General features: G+C 50.9%; 1 protein-coding gene across 1 annotated transcript in view; it reads left to right on the top strand.

Annotated features, from left to right (window-relative positions):
- Positions 1 to 20138, top strand: part of LOC128699782 (uncharacterized) — a 209340-nt gene that overhangs the window by 15959 nt on the left and 173243 nt on the right. The window lies entirely within an intron of this gene.

Below are 20138 nucleotides of genomic sequence, written 5' to 3'. Positions count from 1 at the left end.
AATTTACATAAAATGAATGTTGGTAGTGTAATGGCCAGCCACTACGCTACCAACCTACACTTATATTTCGCCTTCTTCTTCTTCTTCTTCTTCTTCTTCTTCTTCTTCTTCTTCTTCTTCTTCTTCTTCTTCTTCTTCTTCTACTTCTCTTCTTCTTCTTTCTCGTCCATGTTGTTGTGTGTTTAGCGTCACCAAACAACAGCTAGTCAGAGTCTCCCAGAAATTCTCAACACTTCATTAATAAGAGAAGATGACTGTTTTGCTGGGACACCAAGCCAGGTGTTGTGTGTTCCAAGCCAGGTGTTGTGTGTTCCAAGCCAGGTGTTGTGTGTTCCAAGCCAGGTGTTGTGTGTTCCAAGCCAGGTGTTGTGTGTCCCAAGCCAGGTGTTGTGTGTTCCAAGCCAGGTGTTGTGTGTTCCAAGCCAGGTGTTGTGTGTTCCAAGCCAGGTGTTGTGTGTCCCAAGCCAGGTGTTGTGTGTTCCAAGCCAGGTGTTGTGTGTCCCAAGCCAGGTGTTGTGTGTTCCAAGCCAGGTGTTGTGTGTTCCAAGCCAGGTGTTGTGTGTTCCAAGCCAGGTGTTGTGTGTCCCAAGCCAGGTGTTGTGTGTTCCAAGCCAGGTGTTGTGTGTTCCAAGCCAGGTGTTGTGTGTTCCAAGCCAGGTGTTGTGTGTTCCAAGCCAGGTGTTGTGTGCCCCAAGCCAGGTGTTGTGTGTCCCAAGCAAGGTGTTGTGTGTCCCAAGCCAGGTGTTGTGTGTCCCAAGCCATGTGTTGTGTGTCCCAAGCCATGTGTTGTGTGTGCCAAGCCAGGTGTTGTGTGTTCCAAGCCAGGTGTTGTGTGTCCCAAGCCAGGTGTTGTGTGTTCCAAGCCAGGTGTTGTGTGTTCCAAGCCAGGTGTTGTGTGTTCCAAGCCAGGTGTTGTGTGTCCCAAGCCAGGTGTTGTGTGTTCCAAGCCAGGTATTGTGTGTCCCAAGCCAGGTGTTGTGTGTTCCAAGCCAGGTGTTGTGTGTCCCAAGCCAGGTGTTGTGTGCCCCAAGCCAGGTGTTGTGTGTTCCAAGCCAGGTGTTGTGTGTTCCAAGCCAGGTGTTGTGTGTCCCAAGCCAGGTGTTGTGTGTCCCAAGCCAGGTGTTGTGTGTTCCAAGCCAGGTGTTGTGTGTTCCAAGCCAGGTGTTGTATGTTTCAAGCCAGGTGTCGTGTGTTCCAAGCCAGGTGTTGTGTGTCACAAGCCAGGTGTTGTGTGTCCCAAGCCAGGTGTTGTGTGTTCCAAGCCAGGTGTTGTGTGTCCCAAGCCAGGTGTTGTGTGTCCCAAGCCAGGTGTTGTGTGTTCCAAGCCAGGTGTTGTGTGTCCCAAGCCAGGTGTTGTGTGTCCCAAGCCAGGTGTTGTGTGTTCCAAGCCAGGTGTTGTGTGTCCCAAGCCAGGTGTTGTGTGCCCCAAGCCAGGTGTTGTGTGTTCCAAGCCAGGTGTTGTGTGTTCCAAGCCAGGTGTTGTGTGTCCCAAGCCAGGTGTTGTGTGTCCCAAGCCAGGTGTTGTGTGTTCCAAGCCAGGTGTTGTGTGTTCCAAGCCAGGTGTTGTATGTTTCAAGCCAGGTGTCGTGTGTTCCAAGCCAGGTGTTGTGTGTCACAAGCCAGGTGTTGTGTGTCCCAAGCCAGGTGTTGTGTGTTCCAAGCCAGGTGTTGTGTGTCCCAAGCCAGGTGTTGTGTGTCCCAAGCCAGGTGTTGTGTGTTCCAAGCCAGGTGTTGTGTGTCCCAAGCCAGGTGTTGTGTGTCCCAAGCCAGGTGTTGTGTGTCCCAAGCCAGGTGTTGTGTGTCCCAAGCCAGGTGTTGTGTGTTCCAAGCCAGGTGTTGTGTGTCCCAAGCCAGGTGTTGTGTGTCCCAAGCCAGGTGTTGTGTGTCCCAAGCCAGGTGTTGTGTGTCCCAAGCCAGGTGTTGTGTGTTCCAAGCCAGGTGTTGTGTGTCCCAAGCCAGGTGTTGTGTGTCCCAAGCCAGGTGTTGTGTGTCCCAAGCCAGGTGTTGTGTGTTCCAAGCCAGGTGTTGTGTGTCCCAAGCCAGGTGTTCTGTGTCCCAAGCCAGGTGTTGTGTGTTCCAAGCCAGGTGTTGTGTGTCCCAAGCCAGGTGTTGTGTGTCTCAAGCCAGGTGTTGTGTGTCCCAAGCCAGGTGTTGTTTGTCCCAAGCCAGGTGTTGTGTGTCCCAAGCCAGGTGTTGTGTGTCCCAAGCCAGGTGTTGTGTGTCCCAAGCCAGGTGTTGTGTGTCCCAAGCCAGGTGTTGTGTATCCCAAGCCAGGTGTTGTGTGTCCCAAGCCAGGTGTTGTGTGTTCCAAGCCAGGTGTTGTGTGTCCCAAGCCAGGTGTTGTGTGTTCCAAGCCAGGTGTTGTGTGTTCCAAGCCAGGTGTTGTGTGTTCCAAGCCAGGTGTTGTGTGTTCCAAGCCAGGTGTTGTGTGTTCCAAGCCAGGTATTGTGTGTCCCAAGCCAGGTGTTGTGTGTTCCAAGCCAGGTGTTGTGTGTCCCAAGCCAGGTGTTGTGTGCCCCAAGCCAGGTGTTGTGTGTTCCAAGCCAGGTGTTGTGTGTTCCAAGCCAGGTGTTGTGTGTCCCAAGCCAGGTGTTGTGTGTCCCAAGCCAGGTGTTGTGTGTTCCAAGCCAGGTGTTGTGTGTTCCAAGCCAGGTGTTGTATGTTTCAAGCCAGGTGTCGTGTGTTCCAAGCCAGGTGTTGTGTGTCACAAGCCAGGTGTTGTGTGTCCCAAGCCAGGTGTTGTGTGTTCCAAGCCAGGTGTTGTGTGTCCCAAGCCAGGTGTTGTGTGTCCCAAGCCAGGTGTTGTGTGTTCCAAGCCAGGTGTTGTGTGTCCCAAGCCAGGTGTTGTGTGTCCCAAGCCAGGTGTTGTGTGTCCCAAGCCAGGTGTTGTGTGTCCCAAGCCAGGTGTTGTGTGTTCCAAGCCAGGTGTTGTGTGTCCCAAGCCAGGTGTTGTGTGTCCCAAGCCAGGTGTTGTGTGTCCCAAGCCAGGTGTTGTGTGTCCCAAGCCAGGTGTTGTGTGTTCCAAGCCAGGTGTTGTGTGTCCCAAGCCAGGTGTTGTGTGTCCCAAGCCAGGTGTTGTGTGTCCCAAGCCAGGTGTTGTGTGTTCCAAGCCAGGTGTTGTGTGTCCCAAGCCAGGTGTTCTGTGTCCCAAGCCAGGTGTTGTGTGTTCCAAGCCAGGTGTTGTGTGTCCCAAGCCAGGTGTTGTGTGTCTCAAGCCAGGTGTTGTGTGTCCCAAGCCAGGTGTTGTTTGTCCCAAGCCAGGTGTTGTGTGTCCCAAGCCAGGTGTTGTGTGTCCCAAGCCAGGTGTTGTGTGTTCCAAGCCAGGTGTTGTGTGTTCCAAGCCAGGTGTTGTATGTTTCAAGCCAGGTGTCGTGTGTTCCAAGCCAGGTGTTGTGTGTCACAAGCCAGGTGTTGTGTGTCCCAAGCCAGGTGTTGTGTGTTCCAAGCCAGGTGTTGTGTGTCCCAAGCCAGGTGTTGTGTGTCCCAAGCCAGGTGTTGTGTGTTCCAAGCCAGGTGTTGTGTGTCCCAAGCCAGGTGTTGTGTGTCCCAAGCCAGGTGTTGTGTGTCCCAAGCCAGGTGTTGTGTGTCCCAAGCCAGGTGTTGTGTGTTCCAAGCCAGGTGTTGTGTGTCCCAAGCCAGGTGTTGTGTGTCCCAAGCCAGGTGTTGTGTGTCCCAAGCCAGGTGTTGTGTGTCCCAAGCCAGGTGTTGTGTGTTCCAAGCCAGGTGTTGTGTGTCCCAAGCCAGGTGTTGTGTGTCCCAAGCCAGGTGTTGTGTGTCCCAAGCCAGGTGTTGTGTGTTCCAAGCCAGGTGTTGTGTGTCCCAAGCCAGGTGTTCTGTGTCCCAAGCCAGGTGTTGTGTGTTCCAAGCCAGGTGTTGTGTGTCCCAAGCCAGGTGTTGTGTGTCTCAAGCCAGGTGTTGTGTGTCCCAAGCCAGGTGTTGTTTGTCCCAAGCCAGGTGTTGTGTGTCCCAAGCCAGGTGTTGTGTGTCCCAAGCCAGGTGTTGTGTGTTCCAAGCCAGGTGTTGTGTGTCCCAAGCCAGGTGTTCTGTGTCCCAAGCCAGATGTTGTGTGTTCCAAGCCAGGTGTTGTGTGTCCCAAGCCAGGTGTTGTGTGTTCCAAGCCAGGTGTTGTGTGTTCCAAGCCAGGTGTTGTGTGTCCCAAGCCAGGTGTTGTGTGTTCCAAGCCAGGTGTTGTGTGTTCCAAGCCAGATGTTGTGTGTCCCAAGCCAGGTGTTGTGTGTTCCAAGCCAGGTGTTGTGTGTTCCAAGCCAGGTGTTGTGTGTCCCAAGCCAGGTGTTGTGTGTTCCAAGCCAGGTGTTGTGTGTTCCAAGCCAGATGTTGTGTGTCCCAAGCCAGGTGTTGTGTGTTCCAAGCCAGGTGTTGTGTGTTCCAAGCCAGGTGTTGTGTGTCCCAAGCCAGGTGTTGTGTGTTCCAAGCCAGGTGTTGTGTCCCAAGCCAGGTGTTGTGTGCCCCAAGCCAGGTGTTGTGTGTCCCAAGCCAGGTGTTGTGTGTGCCAAGACAAATGCTATGTGCACCAAGCCAGGTGTTGTGTGTCCCAAGCCATGTGTTGTGTGTGCCAAGACAAATGCTATGTGCACCAAGCCAGGTGTTGTGTGTCCCAAGCCATGTGTTGTGTATCCCAAGCGATGTGTTGTGTGTACCAAGCCAGGTGTTGTGTGTGCCAAGCCATGTGTTGTGTGTGCCAAGCCATGTGTTGTGTGTGCCAAGACAAATTCTATGTGCACCAAGCCAGGTGTTGTGTGTCCCAAGCCATGTGTTGTGTGTGCCAAGACAAATGCTATGTGCACCAAGCCAGGTGTTGTGTGTACCAAGCCAGGTGTTGTGTGTGCAAAGCCATGTGTTGTGTGTGCCAAGCCATGTGTTGTGTGTGCCAAGCCATGTGTTGTGTGTGCCAAGACAGATGCTATGTGTACCAAGCCAGGTGTTGTGTGTACCAAGCCATGTGTTGTGTGTGCCAAGACAGATGCTGTGTGTACCAAGCCAGGTGTTGTGTGTCTAAAGCCATGTGTTGTGTGTGCCAAGACATGTATACCAAGTCAGGTGTTGTGTGTGCCAAGCCAGGTGCAGTGTTTACCAAGCCAGGTGCAGTGTGTACCAAGCCAGGTGCAGTGTGTACCAAGTCAAGTGTTGTGTGTATCAAGCCAGTTGTTCAGTACCAAGAGAGGTGGTGTGTGTACCAAGCCAGGTGCTGTGTGTACCATGCCAGGTGTTATGTGTACCAAGCCAGGTTTCGTGTGTACCAAGCCAGATGCTGTGTGTACCAAGCCAAGTGCTGTGTGTACCAAGCCAGGTGCTGTGTGTACCAAGCCAGGTGTTGTGTACCAAACCAGGTGTTGTGTGTACCAAGCCAGATGCTGTGTGTACCAAGCCAGGTGCTGTGTGTACCAAGCCAGGTGTTGTGTGTACCAAGCCAAGTGCTGTGTGTACCAATCCAGGTGTTGTGTGTACCAAGCAAGATGCTGTGTGTACCAAGCCAGGTGTGTCGTGTGTACCAAGCCAGGTGATGTGTGTACAAAGCCAAGTGCTGTGTGTACCAAGCCAGGTGCTGTGTATACCAAGCCAGCTGCTGTCTGTATACCAAGCCAGGTGCTGTGTATACAAAGCCAGGTGCTGTGTATACCAAGCCAGTTGCTGTGTGTATACCAAGCCAGGTGCTGTCTGTATACCAAGCCAGGTGCTGTGTATACCAAGCCAGGTGCTGTGTATACCAAGCCAGTTGCTGTCTGTATACCAAGCCAGGTGCTGTGTATACCAAGCCAGGTGCTGTGTGTGTACCATTCCAGGTGCTGTTTATACGAAGCCAGGTGCTGTGTGTGTACCAAGCCAGGTGCTGTGTGTACCAAGCCAGGTGCTGTGTATACTAAGCCAGGTGCTGTGTGTGTACCAAGCCAGGTGCTGTGTGTACCATTCCAGGTGCTGTTTATACGAAGCCAGGTGCTGTGTGTGTACCAAGCCAGGTGCTGTGTATACCAAGCCACGTGCTTTGTGTGTACCAAGCCAGGTGCTGTGTGTACCAAGCCAGGCGGAAATCTCGTGGTATCGACTACGTGGAGCCTCACACACTGTTACACCACCACACTCAGAGCTCACAGTGGAGCCTCACACACACCACCACACTCAGAGCTCACAGTGGAGCCTCACACACTGTTACACCACCACACTCAGAGCTCACAGTGGAGCCTCACACACTGTTACACCACCACACTCAGAGCTCACAGTGGAGCCTCACACACTGTTACACCACCACACTCAGAGCTCACAGTGGAGCCTTACACACTGTTACACCACCACACTCAGAGCTCACAGTGGAGCCTCACTCATGCTCTAACACACCCACCTCAGAGCTCACAGTGGAGCCTCACTCAGGCTCCAACACCACCACCATCAGAGCTCACAGTGGAGCCTCACTCAGGCTCCAACACCACCACCCTCAGAGGTCACAGTGGAGCCTCACACAGGCTCCAACACCACCAACCTCAGAGGTCACAGTGGAGCCTCACTCACCCTCCAACACCACCACCCTCAGAGGTCACAGTGGAGCCTCACTCACCCTCCAACACCACCACACTCAGAGCTCACAGTGGAGCCTCACTCACGCTCCAACACTACCACCCTCGGTGCTTACAGTGGAGCCTCACTCATGCTCTAACACCACCCACCTCAGAGCTCACAGTGGAGCCTCACTCAGGCTCCAACACCACCACTCTCAGAGGTCACAGTGGAGCCTCACTCAGGCTCCAACACCACCCACCTCAGAGGTCACAGTGGAGCCTCACTCAGGCTCCAACACCACCACCCTCAGAGGTCACAGTGGAGCCTCACTCACCCTCCAACACCACCACCCTCAGAGGTCACAGTGGAGCCTCACTCAGGCTCCAACACCACCACTCTCAGAGCTCACAGTGGAGCCTCACTCAGGCTCCAACACCACCACCCTCAGAGGTCACAGTGGAGCCTCACTCAGGCTCCAACACCACCACTCTCAGAGCTCACAGTGGAGCCTCACTCAGGCTCCAACACCACCACCCTCAGAGGTCACAGTGGAGCCTCACTCAGGCTCCAACACCACCACCCTCAGAGGTCACAGTGGAGCCTCACTTAGGCTCCAACCCCACCACCCCAGAGGTCACAGTGGAGCCTCACTCACGCTCCAACACCACCACCCTCAGAGGTCACAGTGGAGCCTCACCCTCCAACACCACCACCCTCAGAGGTCACAGTGGAGCCTCACTCAGGCTCCAACACCACCACCCTCAGAGGTCACAGTAGAGCCTCACTCACGCTCCAACACCACCACCCTCAGAGGTCACAGTGGAGCCTCACTCACCCTCCAACACCACCACCCTCAGAGGTCACAGTGGAGCCTCACTCAGGCTCCAACACCACCACCCTCAGAGGTCACAGTGGAGCCTCACTCAGGCTCCAACACCACCACCCTCAGAGGTCACAGTGGAGCCTCACGCTCCAACACCACCACCCTCAGAGGTCACAGTGGAGCCTCACTCACCCTCCAACACCACCACCCTCAGAGGTCACAGTAGAGCCTCACTCAGGCTCCAACACCACCACCCTCAGAGGTCACAGTGGAGCCTCACTCACCCTCCAACACCACCACCCTCAGAGGTCACAGTGGAGCCTCACTCACCCTCCACCACCCTTCAGAGGTCACAGTGGAGCCTCACTCAGGCTCCACCACCCTCAGAGGTCACAGTGGAGCCTCAGGCTCCAACACCACCACCCTCAGAGGTCACAGTGGAGCCTCACTCAGGCTCCACCACCCTCAGAGGTCACAGTGGAGCCTCACTCAGGCTCCACCACCCTCAGAGGTCACAGTGGAGCCTCACTCAGGCTCCAACACCACCACTCTCAGAGGTCACAGTGGAGCCTCACTCAGGCTCCAACACCACCACGCTCAGAGGTCACAGTGGAGCCTCACTCAGGCTCCACCACCCTCAGAGGTCACAGTGGAGCCTCACTCAGGCTCCACCACCCTCAGAGGTCACAGTGGAGCCTCACTCAGGCTCCACCACCTCAGAGGTCACAGTGGAGCCTCACTCAGGCTCCAACACCCTCAGAGGTCACAGTAGAGCCTCACTCAGGCTCCAACACCACCACCCTCAGAGGTCACAGTGGAGCCTCACTCAGGCTCCAACACCACCACCCTCAGAGGTCACAGTGGAGCCTCACTCAGGCTCCAACACCACCACCCTCAGAGGTCACAGTGGAGCCTCACTCAGGCTCCAACACCACCACCCTCAGAGGTCACAGTGGAGCCTCACTCAGGCTCCAACACCACCACCCTCAGAGGTCACAGTGGAGCCTCACTCAGGCTCCAACACCCTCAGAGGTCACTTCAACAGCGCCATGTGTTACTAACAATGTAAGACCGGGCAGTCAGCAGTAACTTTAACATTCTGACCGATGACACTGTTTTTATTGTCCACACCCTTTAAACCCCATTAAAGAACCAAGTACACAGAATCTATATACTTAGTGTATATACACTCAAAATTTACATTAATCCCTGCCTTGTAAAGAATGTTGCGGTAAGAACCCCTGTGTGTGTGTGTGGTCAGTCCCTGTGTGTGTGTGTGGTCAGTCCCTGTGTGTGTGTGTGTGTGGTCAGTCCCTGTGTGTGTGTGTGTGTGTGTGTGTGTGTGTGTGTGTGGTCAGTCCCTGTGTGTGTGTGTGTGTGTGGTCAGTCCCTGTGTGTGTGTGTGTGTGTGTGTGTGTGTGTGTGTGTGTGTGTGGTCAGTCCCTGTGTGTGTGTGTGTGGTCAGTCCCTGTGTGTGTGTGTGGTTAGTCCCTGTGTGTGTGTGTGTGTGTGGTCCGTCCCTGTGTGTGTGTGTGTGTGTGTGTGTGTGTGTGTGTGTGTGTGGTCAGTGTGTGTGTGTGTGTGTGTGTGTGTGTGTGTGTGTGTGTGTGGTCAGTCCCTGTGTGTGTGTGTGGTCAATCCCTGTACTCACCTATTTGTGGTTGCAGGGGTCGAGTCCTAGCTCCTGGCCCCTGTGTGTGTGTGTGTGGTCAGTCCCTGTGTGTGTGTGTGGTCAGTCCCTGTGTGTGTGTGTGGTCAGTCCCTGTGTGTGTGTGTGGTCAGTCCCTGTGTGTGTGTGTGGTCAGTCCCTGTGTGTATGTGTGGTCAGTCCCTCAGCCTTGAATAATTATAATGAGGTGGTCAGTCCCCCAACCTGTCATATTTCCTCTGTGGGACTTCAGTGTTATCCCCCAGGATGCCACCCACACAGTCAACCACCAGCCAAGTACCTACTTACTGCTAGGTGAACAGTAAGAGCAGGTGTAAAGTGACTAGCACCCAGGTGCCTCGTTACTGCTAGGTGAATAGGGACAGCAGATGTAAGGTGATTAACACCCAGGTACCTACTTACTGCTAGGTGAACAGTGAGAGCAGGTGTAAAGTGACTAACACCCAGGTACCTATTTACTGCTAGGTGAACAGGGACAGCAGATGTAAGGTGACTAACACCCAGGTACCTACTTATTGCTAGGTGAACAGGGACAGTAGATGTAACGTGACTAACACTCAGGTACCTACTTACTGCTAGGTGAACAAGGGCAGCAAATGTAAGGAAACACGCCCTATGTTCCCACCCGCCCGGCTAGTGAACCAGGAACACTCAGTGTGTGAGGCCAGAGCGCTGTCAACCAAGCCACGGAACACTCCTAGCGACCACTCTGCTGACAAGTCTCCAGCCTCCTCACTTCTACGTACAGTTTCCTCACCACCTCCACTATGAACGTTCCCAAGTGGCTCCTTTCCCTCCAAGCTGAAGGACTGATTACCTCAGATTACTCCTCTTCTTCCATCCATCTTTTTTGGACTGATGAAGCCACTGTGTGGCGAAACGTCTCCTCAGCAAAGATTCCTAAATTTAGTACAAGTGTCTTAAACTTGTTGGTCAAGAATGATCAGCACAAGAATAATACTAGAATGATCAGCATAAGAATGATGAGCTACCCAAGTCATCCTTGACACACCTGCTACCCAAGTCATCCTTCACCCACCTGCTACCCAAGTCATCCTTCACCCACCTGCTACCCAAGTCATCCTTCACCCACCTGCTACCCAAGTCATCCTTCACCCACCTGCTACCCAAGTCATCCTTCACCCACCTGCTACCCAAGTCATCCTTCACCCACCTGCTACCCAAGTCATCCTTCACCCACCTGCTACCCAAGTCATCCTTCACCCACCTGCTACCCAAGTCATCCTTCACCCACCTGCTACCCAAGTCATCCTTCACCCACCTGCTACCCAAGTCATCCTTGACACACCTGCTACCCAAGTCATCCTTCACCCACCTGCTACCCAAGTCATCCTTCACCCACCTGCTACCCAAGTCATCCTTCACCCACCTGCTACCCAAGTCATCCTTCACCCACCTGCTACCCAAGTCATCCTTCACCCACCTGCTACCCAAGTAATCCTTGACACACCTGCTACCCAAGTAATCCTTGACACACCTGCTACCCAAGTCATCCTTCACCCACCTGCTACCCAAGTAATCCTTGACACACCTGCTACCCAAGTCATCCTTCACCCACCTGCTACCCAAGTCATCCTTCACCCACCTGCTACCCAAGTCATCCTTCACCCACCTGCTACCCAAGTCATCCTTGACACACCTGCTACCCAAGTTATTCTTCACCCACCTGCTACCCAAGTAATCCTTGACACACCTGCTACCCAAGTTATCCTTGACACACCTGCTACCCAAGTCATCCTTGACACACCTGCTACCCAAGTCATCCTTGACACACCTGCTACCCAAGTCATCCTTGACACACCTGCTACCCAAGTCATCCTTGACACACCTGCTACCCAAGTCATCCTTCACCCACCTGCTACCCAAGTCATCCTTCAACCACCTGCTACCCAAGCCATCCTTGACACACCTGCTACCCAAGTCATCCTTGACACACCTGCTATCCAAGCCATCCTTGACACACCTGCTACCCAAGACATCCTTGACACACCTGCTACCCAAGCCATCCTTGACACACCTGCTACCCAAGTCATCCTTGACACACCTGCTACCCAAGCCTTCCTTGACACACCTGCTACCCAAGCCATCCTTGACACACCTGCTACCCAAGTCATCCTTGACACACCTGCTACCCAAGCTATCCTTGACACACCTGCTACCCAAGCCATCCTTGACACACCTGATACCCAACCCATCCTTGACACACCTGCTACCCAAGCCATCCTTGACACACCTGCTACCCAAGCCATCCTTGACACACCTGCTACCCAAGCCATCCTTGACACACCTGCTACCCAAGCCATCCTTGACACACCTGCTACCCAATCCATCCTTGACACACCTGCTACCCAAGCCATCCTTGACACACCTGCTACCCAAACCATCCTTGACACACCTGTTACCCAAACCATCCTTGACACACCTGCTACCCAAGCCATCCTTGACACACCTGCTACCAAAGCCATCCCTGACGCATCTGCTACCCAAGCCATCCTTGACACACCTGCTACCCAAGCCATCCTTGACACACCTGCTACCCAAATCATTCCTGACACACCTGCTACCCAAGCCATCCTTGACACACCTGCTACCCAAGCCATCCTTGGCACACCTGCTACCCAAGTCTTCACCCACATGCTACCCAAGCCATCCTTGACACACCTGCTACCCAAGCAATCCTTCACCCACCTGCTACCCAAGCTATCCTTGACACACCTGCTACCCAAACCATCCTTGACACACCTGCTACCCAAGCCATTCCTGACACACCTACTATCCAAGCCATCCTTGACACACCTGCTATCCAAGCCATCATTGACGCACCTGCTACCCAAGCCAACCTTGACACACCTGCTACCCAAGCCATCCTTGACACACCTGCTAACCAAGCCATCCTTGACACACATGCTACCCAAGTCATCCTTGACACACCTGCTACCCAAGCCATCCTTGACACACCTGCTACCCAAGCCATCCTTGACACACCTGCTACTCAAGCCATCTTTGACACACCTGCTACCCAAGCCATTATTGACACACCTGCTACCCAAACCATCCTTGACACACCTGCTACCCAAGCCATCCTTGACACACCTGCTACTCAAGCCATCCTTGACACACCTGCTACCCAAGCCATCCTTGACACACCTGCTACCCAAGCCATCTTTGACACACCTGCTACCAAAGCCATCCTTGACACACCTGCTACCCAAGCCACCCCTGAATCACCTGCTTCCCAAGCCATCCTTGACAGACCTGCTACCCAAGCCATCCTTAACACACCTGCTACCCAAGCCACCTCTGAATCACCTGCTTCCCAAGCCATCCTTGGCATACCTGCTACCCAAGCCACCCCTGAACTACCTGGTACCCAAGCCATCCTTGACACACCTGCTACTCAAGCCATCCTTGACACACCTGCTACCCAAGCCATCTTTGACACACCTGCTACCAAAGCCATCCTTGACACACCTGCTACCCAAGCCACCCCTGAATCACCTGCTTCCCAAGCCATCCTTGACAGACCTGCTACCCAAGCCATCCTTGACACACCTGCTACCCAAGCCACCCCTGAACTACCTGCTACCCAAGCCGTCCTTGACACACCTGCTACCCAAGCCAACCTTGACACACCTGCTACCCAAGCCACCTCTGAATCACCTGCTTCCCAAGCCATCCTTGACATACCTGCTACCCAAGCCACCCCTGAACTACCTGCTTCCCAAGCCGTCCTTGACACACCTGCTACCCAAGCCAGCCTTGACATACCTGCTACCCAAGCCACCCCTGAATCACCTGCTTCCCAAGCCATCCTTGACAGACCTGCTACCCAAGCCATCCTTGACACACCTGCTACCCAAGCCACCCATGAACCACCTGCTACCACTCGTACACCAACTGCTGCTCCTCCTGGAGATGAAGACTCACAACTCCAAGAACTTGACCTCAAGAATTTCACCTCCGACGTAACCTCTCAGAATCTTAACTCTTCACAACACCTGGAGAGGATTTAGGGGGTGAACGTCCCCTCGGCCGGGTCTGTGACCAAGCCTCCTGTTACCTGTGAACAAGAACACTAAATTCACCAAGGAATTTCACCTCCCACTCTGTAATGGATCTGTCAGATACACTTCTCCTATCCCGTACAACTTTACACTACGAATCTAAAACTTTGTCAAACAATTCATGAATGACTTTAGTAACTACGCAACACTCATGTACCTAACAAGCCAAGTATTTAGGAAATTCAAGAACGGTTATTCCAGTTGTCACAGTAAACTGAAATATGCCTGCCTGTGGTCCCAACACCACCATCAAGGCTCCACTGTTGTTGTTGTTGTGTTAAGTTCTAGCTGTGTAGTCCCAGCACCGCCATCAAGGCTCCACTGTTGTTGTTGTTGTGTTAAGTTCTAGCTGTGTAGTCCCAGCACCGCCATCAAGGCTCCACTGTTGTTGTTGTTGTGTTAAGTTCTAGCTATGTAGTCCCCAGCATCACCATCAAGGCTCTACTGTTGTTAAGTTCTAGCTGTGTAGTCCACTGTTGTTGTTGTTATTGTGTTAAGTTTTAGCTGTGTGGTCCCAGCACTACCATCAAGGCTCCACTGTTGTTGTTATTGTGTTAAGTTTTAGCTGTGTGGTCCCAGCACTACCATCAAGGCTCCACTGTTGTTGTTATTGTGTTAAGTTTTAGCTGTGTGGTCCCAGCACTACCATCAAGGCTCCACTGTTGTTGTTATTGTGTTAAGGTTTAGCTGTGTGGTCCCAGCATCACCATCAAGGCTCCACTGTTGTTGTGTTATTCTTTGCTTGCTTCACTTCCCCTCTCTCACTTACCTTAGAACTACTTACTAGGCTTCACAATGATCCATGATATAGAGCTCAACACTTTTCAAGGCTGAGGGAATGACCTCCTCAGAATTCTTCAAGGCTGAGTGACTGACAGCATCAAAATTCTTCTTCTGACCACCTCAGAATTGTTCTTCAAGGTTGAGGGACTGACATCCTTAGAATTCTTCTTCAGGGCTGCGTGACTGACCCCCCTCAGAATTACTTCTTCAATGCTGAGGGACTGACTACCTCATATTCATCTCTCTAGTGCTTCTGTTGTGTAGAGTTAAGTTACTTAAATCACCTATGTGGTCGAGTTAGTGTATCTCAGTGATAGCTTGTTGAGCTTACAACTCAAAAGTCCGAGTTCAATCCAGAGTGATGAAAGAGGATAACATTTTCTCTCAGGCATGTTCCAAATCACTAGTGTCATATAAACACACACACACACACACACACACACACACACACACACACACACACACACACACACACACACACATACAGCTTTAAGTAGAGGTATGATAAAGCTCATGGAGCAGGGAGAGTGGATTTAGTAGCGACCAGAGAAGAGACGGGGTCAGGATCTATGAATCGACCCCTGAGGCGGGTGAGGGTGGAGAGGGGGATAGGTCACATGCAGAGGCACGACCATGCCACGAAGAGCTACAGGAAAAAAATAAGGGATAAAATGGCCATGTACAAACGAGAACCAGAGACACAGAGGAGGAGGAGGAGGAGGAGAGGGAGAAGTCAATGTTTATTCATGGGTTTCAGGAGAAAGAGGGAAGGCCACACAATGAAAGACGGCAAGAAGAGAAACAGGAGATTGAAAACATCAAAGAAACAGGCGAAGAGGACATGACTGAGCGAGTAAATTTTCAGAGAATAGGGGGTACTTAAAGATAAGGAATCGGCCAGTCAAGCTGATTTTCAAGACAGAAACTGCGAAACAGGATCCTGCAAGAGAAACCACAGCTGAAGGAATTGTCAACATAGAAGAGGATGTTCCTAGACCGAGACACAACAAAAACAGAATGACAGCAGCTAAGGGAAAGGACACAGAGGAAGAAGGGGCTAGGAAGAGAGACAAGGACTGAATCAGCAGAGGACACCCAGAGCAGGGCAGAGCAACAAGTGCAAGCACACACAGAACCACCCTCAGAACCTCACAACCAAACATGCTATCCCAACACAAACCACAATCCACACATACATCTTCCACCCCACACTACGTTGTAGAATCCCACAGCACACTGCCAGGTCCCACACCCTCATAGACCCCCAAAACAAAGTGTTGGAGAGGAAACTGAAAGTATGGTACACCAATGCTAATGGAATATTGAATAAGTGGGAGTGGCATGAAAGAGTCAAAGAGGCATCACCGGACATCATAGCTCTCACAGAAACCAAGCTCACAGGAATGATAACAGATACCATCTTTCCAATGGGATATCAGATCTTGAGGAAAGACAGAAGGAAGAAAAGGGATGAAAGAGTGGCATTGCTCATCAAAAACCGATGGGATTCTGATGAGCTGGAGAGAGGAGACAGAGAAGAAGCAAGAGATTACATAATAGGAACACTTCAGTCTGGAAGTCCCAAGATGGAAATTGCAGTGATGTATAACTCACCACAGAACAGCAGGAGGCCAAGGCAAGAGTATAATGAGAGTAACAGAGCAATGGTTGACACACTAGCTGAGGTGGCCAGAAGGGCTCATGCAAGCAGGGCAAAGCTGCTGATCATGGGTGACTTCAACCACAAGGAAATTGACTGGGAGAACTTGGAGACACATGGGGGCCAAGAAACGTGGAGGGGAGGGCTAAGATGATGGAGGCGGTACTGAAAAAACCTCATGTACAAACACGTAAGGGACACTACCAGAGAGAGAAGAGAGGATGAACCAGCGAGACTGGACCTAGTATTCACTTTGAGTAGTACACATATTGAGGACATCACATATGAAAGACCCCTCGGAGCCAGTGACCACATGGTTCTGAGCTTCGAATACATAGTAGAGTTACAAGTGGAGAGGGAAGCAGGAAGTGCTGGACGAATGAAACCAAACTACAAGAGAGAGGACTACGCAGGCATGAAGAATTTTCTGCACGGGGTTCAGTGGAACAGAGAACTGGCAGGGAAGTCAGTAAACACGATGATGGAATATGTGACAACAATATGCAAGGAAGCTGAGGAGAAGTTTGTACCCAAGGGTAACAGAAATAACGAGAAAGCCAGGCTGAGCCCTTCGTTCACCCATAGGTGTAGAGAGGCCAAAACCAAGTGTGCTAGAGAATAGAAGAAGTACAGAAGGCAAAGGACCCAGGAGAATAAGGAAAGCAGTTGTAGAGTCAGAAATGAAAATGCACAGGTAAGAAGGGAGGCCCAACAACAATATGAAAATAACATAGCAGCAAAAGCCAAATCCGACCCAAAGTTGTTGTACAGCCACATCAGGAGGAAAACAACAGTCAAGGACCAGGTAATCAGGCTGAGGAAGGAAAGATGGGGGATCACAAGAAATGACCGAGAAGTATGTGAGGAGCTCAACACGAGATTCAAAGAAGTGTTCATAATGGAGACAGAAGGGACTCCAAAAAGACGGAGAAGTGGGGTACACCATCAAGTGCTGGACACAATACACAGAACCGAGGAAGAAGTGAAGAGCCTGCTAAGCGAGCTAGATACCTAAAAGGCGATGGGGCCAGATTACATCTTTCCACAGGTCCTGAGAGAGGGAGCAGAGGCGCTGTGTACACCTAACAACAACCTTTAACACATCTATCGAAACAGGGTGACTACCTGAGGTATGGAAGACAGCAAATGTAGTCCCAATTTTTAAAAAAAGAGACAGACGCGAAGCATTAAACTACAGACCAGCGTCACTGACATGTATAGTATGCAAAGTCATGGAGATTATCAGAAGAGTGGTGGAGCACCTAGAAAGGGATGAGCTTATCAACGACAGCCAGCACGGTTTCAGGGATGGGAAATCCTGTGTCACAAACTTACTGGAGTTCTATGACAGCAGTAAGAAAAGAGAGAGAGTAGATTGCATTTTCTTGGACTGTAAGAAGTCATTTAACACATTTTCACACAAGAGATTATTGGAAAAGCTGGAGGACCAGGCAGGGATAACAGGGAAGGCACTACAATGGATCAGGGAATACTTGTCAGGAAGACAACAGCGAGTCTTGGTACGTGGCGAGGTGTCAGAGTGGGCGCATGTGACGAGCGGGGTGCCACAGGGATCAGTCCAAGGACCGGTGCTGTTTCTGGTATTTGTGAACATGACGGAACGAATAGACACCAAAGTGTCCCTCTTTGCAGATGATGTGAAGTTGATGAGAGGAATTCAGTCGGACGAGGACCAGGCAGAACTACAAAGGGATTCGGACAGGCTGCAGGCCTGGTCTAGAAACTGGCTCCTGGAGTTCAACCCCTCCAAGTGCAAAGTCATGAAGATTGGTTAAGGGCAACGAAGACCACAGACGGAGTACAGTTTAGGGGGCTAGAGACTACAAGCTTCACTCAAGAAAAAGGATCTTGTGGTGAGTATAACACAGGGCACATCTGAGGCGCACATCGACCAAATAACTGCTGCAGCATATGGGCGCCTAGTAAACCTAAGAACAGCATTCCGACATCTTAATAAGGAATCGTTCAGGACCCTGTACACTGTGTACGTTAGACCTATATTGGAGTATGATTGGAGTTTACCTGGAGAGAGTTCCGGAGGTCAACGCCTCCGCGGCCCGGTCTGTGACCAGTCCTCCTGGTGGACCAGAGCCTGATCACCCAGGCTGTTACTGCTGGCTGCACGCAATCCAACGTACGAGCCACAGCCCGGCTGGTCAGGAACCGACTTTAGGTGCTTGTCCAGTGCCAGCTTGAAGACTGCCAGGGGTCTGTTGGTAATCCCTCTTATGTATACTGGGAGGCAGTTGAACAGTCTCGGGCCCCTGACACTTATTGTATTGGCTCTTAACGTGCTAGTGACACCCCTGCTTTTCATTGGGGGGATGTTGCATCGTCTGCCAAGTCTTTTGCTTTCGTTGTGAGTCATTTTCGTGTGCAAGTTCGGTACTAGTCCCTCTAGGATTTTCCAAGTGTATACAATCATGTATCTCTCCCGCCTGTGTTCCAGGGAATACAGGTTCAGGAACTTCAAGCGCTCCCAGTAACTGAGGTGTTTTATCTCCGTTATGCGCGCCGTGAAGGTTCTCTGTACATTTTCTAGGTCAGCAATTTCACCTGCCTTGAAAGGTGCTGTTAGTGTGCAGCAATATTCCAGCCTAGATAGAACAAGCGACCTGAAGAGTGTCATCATGGGCTTGGCATCCCTAGTATTGAAGGTTCTCATTATCCATCCTGTCATTTTTCTAGCAGATGCGATTGATACAATGTTATGGTCCTTGAAGGTGAGATCCTCCGACATGATCACTCCTAGGTCTTTGACGTTGGTTTTTCTATATAATTTGTGGAAGGAATTTGTTTTGTACTCTGATGAAGTTTTAATTTCCTCATGTTTACCATATCGGAGTAATTGAAATTTCTCATCGTTGAACTTCATATTGTTTTCTGCAGCCCACTGAAAGATTTGGTTGATGTCCGCCTGGAGTCTTGCAGTGTCTGCAATGGAAGACACTGTCATGCAGATTCGGGTGTCATCTGCAAAGGAAGACACGGTGCTGTGGTTGACATCCTTGTCTGTCAGATATGAGGATGAGGAACAAGATGGGAGCGAGTACTGTGCCTTGTGGAACAGAGCTTTTCACCGTAGCTGCCTCGGACTTTACTCTGTTGACTACTACTCTTTGTGTTCTGTTTGTGAAGAAATTATAGATCCATCTACCAACTTTTCCTGTTATTCCTTTAGCATTTTGTGCGCTATTACGCCATGGTCACACTTGTCGAAGGCTTTTGCAAAGTCTGTATATATTACATCTGCATTCTTTTTGTCTTCTAGTGCATCTAGGACCTTGTCGTAGTGATCCAATAGTTGAGACAGACAGGAGCGACCTGCTCTAAACCTATGTTGCCCTGGGTTGTGTAACTGATGGGTTTCTAGATGGGTGGTGATCTTGCTTCTTAGGACCCTTTCAAAGATTTTTATGATATGGGATGTTATTGTTATCGGTCTGTAGTTTTTTGCTATTGCTTTACTGCCCCCTTTGTGGAGTGGGGCTATGTCTGTTGTTTTTAGAAACTGGGACGACCCCCGTGTCCATGCTCCCTCTCCATAGGATGGTAAAAGCTCGTGATAGGGGCTTCTTGCAGTTCTTGATGAACACGGAGTTCCATGAGTCTGGCCCTGGGGCAGAGTGCATGGGCATGTCATTTATCGCCTGTTCGAAGTCATTTGGCGTCAGGATAATATCAGATAGGCTTGTGTTAACCAAATTCTGTGGCTCTCTCATAAAAAATTAATTTTGATCTTCGACTCTCAATCTGGTTAGCGGCTTGCTAAAAACTGAGTCATATTGGGACTTGAGTAGCTCACTCATTTCCTTGCTGTCATCTGTGTAGGACCCATCTTGTTAAAGTAGGGGCCCAATACTGGATGTTGTTCTCGACTTTGATTTGGCATAAGAAAAGAAATACTTTGGGTTTCTTTCGATTTCATTTATGGCTTTTAGTTCTTCCCGCGATTCCTGACTCCTATAAGATTCCTTTAGCTTAAGTTCGATGTTTGCTATTTCTCTGACCAGTGACTCCCTACGCATTTCAGATATATTGGCCTCTTTTAGCCGCTCTGTTATTCTTTTCTGTCGCCTGTAGAGGGAGCGCCTGTCTCTTTCTATTTTACAGCTACTCCTCCTTATTCCTAAAGTAATAAGCCTTGAGCATACATCGAGTGCCACCGAGTTAATCTAGCCATAAGTTGGGGTCTGTGTTGCTTAGTCTATCTTCTCAGCTTATATCGTTTAGGACTTGATTTACTTGGTCCCAGTTTATGTTCTTGTTATTGAAGTTGAATTTGGTGAATGCTCCCTCGTGACTAATCTCATTATGTCGGTCTGGGGCTCCGCGCATACATGTCTGAACCTCAATTATGTTGGGATCTGAGTATATTGTTTTTGATATGGTGACATTTCGTACCAGATCATCATTGTTAGTGAAGATGAGGTCTAGTGTATTCTCCAGTCTAGTAGGCTCTATTATTTGCTGGTTTAAGTTGAATTTTGTGCAAAGATTTAAAAGCTCGTGTGAGTGTGAGTTCTCGTCAGAACTGCCTCCTGGTGTTATCACTGCAACAACATTATTTGCTATATTCCTCCATTT

The sequence above is a fragment of the Cherax quadricarinatus genome, chromosome 81 (genome assembly GCF_038502225.1).
Source record: "Cherax quadricarinatus isolate ZL_2023a chromosome 81, ASM3850222v1, whole genome shotgun sequence".
Classification (NCBI taxonomy): Eukaryota; Metazoa; Arthropoda; class Malacostraca; order Decapoda; family Parastacidae; genus Cherax; species Cherax quadricarinatus.
This window is presented reverse-complemented; position numbering and strand designations above follow the sequence as displayed.